The sequence below is a fragment of the Prionailurus viverrinus genome, chromosome D2 (assembly GCF_022837055.1).
Source record: "Prionailurus viverrinus isolate Anna chromosome D2, UM_Priviv_1.0, whole genome shotgun sequence".
Taxonomy (NCBI): domain Eukaryota; kingdom Metazoa; phylum Chordata; class Mammalia; order Carnivora; family Felidae; genus Prionailurus; species Prionailurus viverrinus.
The window spans coordinates 55610971-55617145 of record NC_062571.1 but is presented as its reverse complement, the minus strand read 5'-3'; positions in this window follow the sequence as shown (position 1 = coordinate 55617145).

Below are 6175 nucleotides of genomic sequence, written 5' to 3'. Positions count from 1 at the left end.
ATTCTTTTACTTGTGGATCATTTAAGTTTTGTACAATGAGATGGTAGTTATTTATACTTTCGTCATTAAAAAAAGAAAAAGAGGCAAACGCAAATCCCAACAAGAAATGCAAATGGCCAGTAAGCATATGAAAAGATGTTCCTCCTCCTCAATAATCAAAGAAAAGAAAGATAAATTTTGTCTGAGTGACAAAATTATTAAGGATTCAGGGTTGGTGGGAGTGTAGGCAAGCAGGCACTCGACTGATGGGACTTACTAAGTTAGTATCGTCTTTTTGGTGGTATTTCTCAAAATGTTAAGTCATGAGATCACGACCTTTTTCTTTTAATATGAAGAAAAAGATAGCATATAATTCTGTTTATTTAATGTAAAGAAAAAGATGGTTATCACAAATGAGTTTCATTTAGGAATGGTAATCAGTGTCTAATTAGTACAGTGCTTACAATTAATACAAACTAAAGAATCGGTTTTTTTTTAAGATTTCAAAGTGAAAACATATTTCTTTCCTCTATAATGTTTGCATTGTTTATTAATCTCTTAGTAAGCAAGGAAATTAGTTCCTCCAGAGCTACCAAACTTTTACTTTCTATTAGAAATGTAGATACTATTTATTTTATTTACTTGGATCAATGCTGTGAACTGCTGTTCAAATTATAGTTATTTTAATCATGATTATTATAAAAATTAATAATGGTTAAAAAAAAAGGATCCTGGGGAGAGGAAGTGGGAGGGGAGGAGACGGAATGTTTATGAAAGGACAATGGGAGGGATCCTTGTGCTGACGGAACTGCTCTGTGGTGTTGGAAACATGAAACCATGTGCGTAATAAAATTGCGACACACATATAGGCTTAAAAGTAAAACTGGGAAAAAGTGAAGATGAGTGGATTATATCAATGCTAATATTCTGATGATGTGTACTGTAGTCTTGCAAGGTGTTACCTTTAGAGAGTACACAGAATCTCTCTGTATTATGTCCTACAACTTCATGTGAATCTACACTTTTCCCAAAATTAAAGTACAAATTGATGAAAATGATTCAACACATGTTCATAGCTAATATTTTTAAAGGGAACAAATTTAGAATCTTGCCTTTTTGCTTTCTTAATGATGTCTTTGCATTAAGAGAAGTTCTCAATTTTAATAAGATACAATTTAATCAATCTTTTTCTTTATGATCAGTTATTTTTCTGTCCAGTTTAATATTTGTCTACCCTATGATCATGAGAATATTCTTCAATGTTACCTTTTATTAACTTTATTGTTAACTGTCTACAGTCTATGTGAAATTAATGTTTGGGTATGTATAGCTAGTTAAGATACACTGTTGTCTGTATGACTATCCAATTGACCCAATACAACATATTGACATGATCACCCTTTCCTCACTGCACTATAGTACCATTTTTGTCACAGATCAAGTGACCACATATGTGTAGGTCTGTTTCTGGACTCCATGCTTTTCCATTGGTCTATTTGTCTATCTTATAGCCAAAGCTATGCCATTTTGTTCTAAACATTATTTGTCTTAATAATAAGAGGTAATACATAGTAGGAGTAGGCCTTCCAACTTTGTTCTTCAAAATTCTCTTGGCTATTCTTGGCCTTTTGCAATTATACATGACATTTGAAATCAGCCAGTCAATTTCTACCCAAAAAAGGCTGGGATTTTTACTGGGACTGAAATGAATCTACACATCAATTTGGGAAGAACTGACATGTTTGCATTAGTAAGTCTTCCTAGCCATCAATTTGGTATAGCTCTCCATTTATTTAGGCTTTAATTCCTCTCAGAAATAGTATACAGTTTGATATGCAGAGATCTTGCACTATTTTAGATTTATTCCTAAGTATTTAGTTTTGTTACTATAAACTCTATCATCTAAAAATTTTAGATGATATTTGTAATATAGGAATACAATTGAGTTTTATATATTGACCTTGTGTTTATCTTTTTCCTTGCTCTTAATTTATTCCTGCATCTGTGCTTCCATCTGGGATCATTTTCCCTTTAGCCTGAAAAATTCCCTTTAGCAATTTTTTGTGTGGGTTTGTTGGTGGAGATCTTTCTCAATGTTTGTTTTCTAAACACATTTTTATCTTAACTTCATGTCTGAAGGATATTTTGCTGGGTATAGAATACTAGGTTAGCTCCTTCTAAGACATTATTTAACTTTTTATAGCTTTCCACATTTCTGTAAAAAGTGACGTGTGTCTTATTATTCTCTTTTGAAGGTAATGTGTCTTTTAATGCATATTATTTATAGATTTTCTCTTTGCATTCTGCCTCAAGGATTTGTGGAGGAATGTTGCATGTGCAGCTTGACAAGGTGAGCTAGTATCAGTCTTTAAGATGTGAGGCCTCCCTCTTCCTCCCAGATATCAAAAGCCATCACAGCTTTTCAGCAAAAGTACCTACATGGACTGTCCCTGTTCCCTTTAGGAACAAGTCTTTTTGCCATCCACTGCATGTATGAGTGGGAGTAAGGTTGAGAGGCTGCCCCACCCGTCTCTTCTAGAGCCGTACCTCAATCAATAACTCACACATTGTTCAAGGACCCTACTGATACCAATAGTTTTTTTTCTCTGTACATAGAATATCCCCAAAAGCCATCTGCATTTCTGCATTAAGCCTATGTTATGCAACTTTTGTCTGTCTACCTTCAGTCCAATCCCATCTGTTTCCTATTTTTTCAAGGATTCTCACAATGTCTGGTCCATTGATAGAACTTCTTCATGTTTTTTTTTTTCCCAACGTTTATTTATTTGTGGGACAGAGAGAGACAGAGCATGAACGGGGGAGGGGCAGAGAGAGAGGGAGACACAGAATCGGAAACAGGCTCCAGGCTCTGAGCCATCAGCCCAGAGCCTGACGCGGGGCTCGAACTCACGGACTGCGAGATCGTGACCTGGCTGAAGTCGGACGCTTAACCGACTGTCTTCATGTTTTTCAATGTCAAAGTATGTGCATGGATACACATGAGTTTGTGAACCCATGTAACTTGTTTGTAATTCTTAGACTTGGGAAAGAAGGGAGGAGTTGGGAGAGGCAAGAACTTGCTCTCAGTTGGCCATCTTGATTCAATCTCAGCTAAATTTTTAAGCACATATTGAACTCTTTTAATACCAAACACAGACAGCTGCTAGTATCATATGATCTAATGTGGAAATCTCTGGTTCTGAAGTGATGTCATATTAAGCTATTTCAATTTAGCATGGTCTCCATGCTAAAACTGGCATCTGCATGACACATGTGAATAAATTTCATTTTCCTTCATGAAAATTACCTTTAAAAATTTTTTTTAATGTTTATTTATTTTTGAGACAGAGAGAGACAGAGCATGAACAGGGGAGGGGCAGAGAGAGAGGGAAACACAGAATCTGAAACAGGCTCCAGGCTCTGAGCTGTCAGCACAGAGCCCAACGCGGGGCTCGAACTCATGGACTGTGAGATCATGACCTGAGCTGAAGTCGGACGCTCAACCGACCAAGCCACCCAGGTGCCCCGAAAATTACCTTTTAGATATTAATACTAGATCTCAAAAGAATTGAGAGTTCTGTATTACAGATTCCTACTAACATATAACAGTAACAACACAAATAATATTTTTGCTCAACTATAACAAAAAACAGTATTTTTAAAAAATAGCTATTTTAAAAACTTTGTTAAGTGCTAAAATTAAAAATAAGAAAGAGCAACTCAGATCTTGAGGTGAAAAAAAAAAAAGAAAGATCCTGAGATGTTATTTCTCTGTACTCCACCCTAAAATTACTCAATCAACAGACTCTTATGCCAATACTAATAAATTCAGGAATAATTTATCACTGATTTACCATTGATGTTACAGTGTAAATTCCAAAATTGTAAATCTAAAATAATCTCCAATTGGTTGTACAATAGAAATTTTATATAAACACATGCAATCCCAAAATAATATAAACTCTAAATATTCAGAGCTAAATCTAAAGAGTTCAACAAAACACTCTTTTAAAAAATATTTAGGAGTACCTGGGTGGCTCAGTCAGTTAAGCGTCCGACTTCAGCTCAGGTCATGATCTCATGGTTCGTGGGTTCAAGCTACGCATCAGGCTGTCTGCTGTCAGCACAGAGCCTGCTTCAGATCCTCTGTCTCCCTCTCACTGGTCCTCCCCAGCTTGCATTCTCTCTCTCCCTCTCTCAAAAATAAATAAACCTTAGGGGCGCTAGGGTGCCTCAGTCGGTTAAGTGTCTGACTTCAGCTCAGGTCACGATCTCAAAGTTGATGGGTTCAAGTCCCACATCAGGCTCTGTGCTGACAGCTCAGAGCCTGGAGTCTGCTTCGGATTCTGTGTCTCCCCCCTCTTGCTGCCCCTCCTCTGCTCATGTTCTGTCTTTCTCTCTCTCTCTAAAATAAATAAACATTAAAAAAAAGAAAAGAAAAATATTTAATGCACATCTAACATGTCCTAGGTGCCATTCTAGTCCTGGGATATATCAGTGAACAAAAGAGACAAAACCCCCTGGTTTGTGTTTATGTTCTAGTAAATACATATAATTTGAATGATCTAAACTTTGCCCTTTCATCCAGAAATTACTAATAAGGTAGATAAATGCTTTATGCCCAAACACAAATATGCATGTTTCTTCTATCAGTCCATCACACAATCACATGAAAACATATTTGGCTTACAGCTATAAAATAAATAAGTCACAGAGATGAAAAGTACAGCATAGGGTGTATCAGTAATATCGTAATGTTGTTGGGTGACAGATGGTGATTACACTTACCATTGTGAGCACAGGATAATGTATAGAATTGTTGAATTAATATGTGGTACACCTGAAACCAATGTAACATTTATGTTAACCACACTTCAATAAAAACTAAGTAAATAACTAAATAAAAATACGTTTGAGAACATTTATACCCAAACACACATTTAGCTACTGACTTCAAAACATCAGAATATCAATACCTTGTCAGAGAATGTGAGAAAGGTCAGGGATCCTAAAATTTATCTGCCTATGTTTTTCACCTGGAGAAGGAGGTAGTGGCTAGAGGTTAGGTAAGTATACCAGATTTTAAGTAACTCCTACCAGATCTCAGTTTCTACCTCCAAAATAAGCAACTGAAATAATACAGATGTCAGACCTGTGCAGACTGAGGAAAACATTGGGTCTTAGCTGGAGCAAGATTTTGATCATACAGAGTTGCACTGTCCAAATGGTAGCTGCTAATCACATGTAGTTATTTAACTTTGAATTAATGAAAATTTTAAAATTAAGCTCCTAAGTCAAAGTAGCCACATTTCCAGGGAACAGCAGCCACATATAGCCTGATTATATATAGCCACATATATAGCACTGAACATGCAGATAGAGAACATTTCCAACATTGCAGAACGTTCTATCAGCTGGTGTTTCAGAGAATGAGAAGAAAACACTGCCACTCCTGGGAAAGACCAAAACTTTCCCAAGAGGGCTACAAAAAGTGGCGACTATAATAGCAAAAACTAATTTTTCTTCTCTCTCCCTTGGCTATTTCCATCCCTGCTTCTTCTAGAAAATCTGTTTCTCCTTTCTTTACTCTTTCTCTCCCTCGCTTCTCACATTTTTTCCTACCCCATTTCTCACCCCCTTCTTTATTTTTTCTAATAACAGCTACACAGTCCACAGGTAACGATTACAACATTTATTGAGGTTTAACTTTTTTAATATTTCTCAATGTTAAAATTTAAGAAGCCGAATCTTTCCGTTTCCAAAAAATACAATATTTAGAGGTGACTTTATTTTAAGGTATATATGAACTTCAGTGTATTTTCTTCCCCGAGATCATTATTTTTCCTTAGAAAGAGTTTCTCACCTTCAGAACCCCGGGTGGAAGAGATGTACAATTCTCATTCCAGCCTCTAGGGTTTCCCTCTGTCGAGGAAGGCCCCAGTCCTGTGGGCCGCGACGCCGGCGCCACATTCCGAGCCACCTGTCTTTCCGCTGACCTTCTAGTGTCACCTAGCGGAGAGAAGGGGCAAGGGCTCCTCCGAGAGTTTGGCCGTTACCAAGCGACGGAGGCGGGGCGCGGCCGGCCTAAGGAGGAGGGCGCACACTAAAAGCTGTTAAAAGAACTGTAACAACGCCGCTTTCTATTGGCTGAAAAACTCTCGGCCATAGCCATGAGCCAATGAGCAGGTGCATGCGG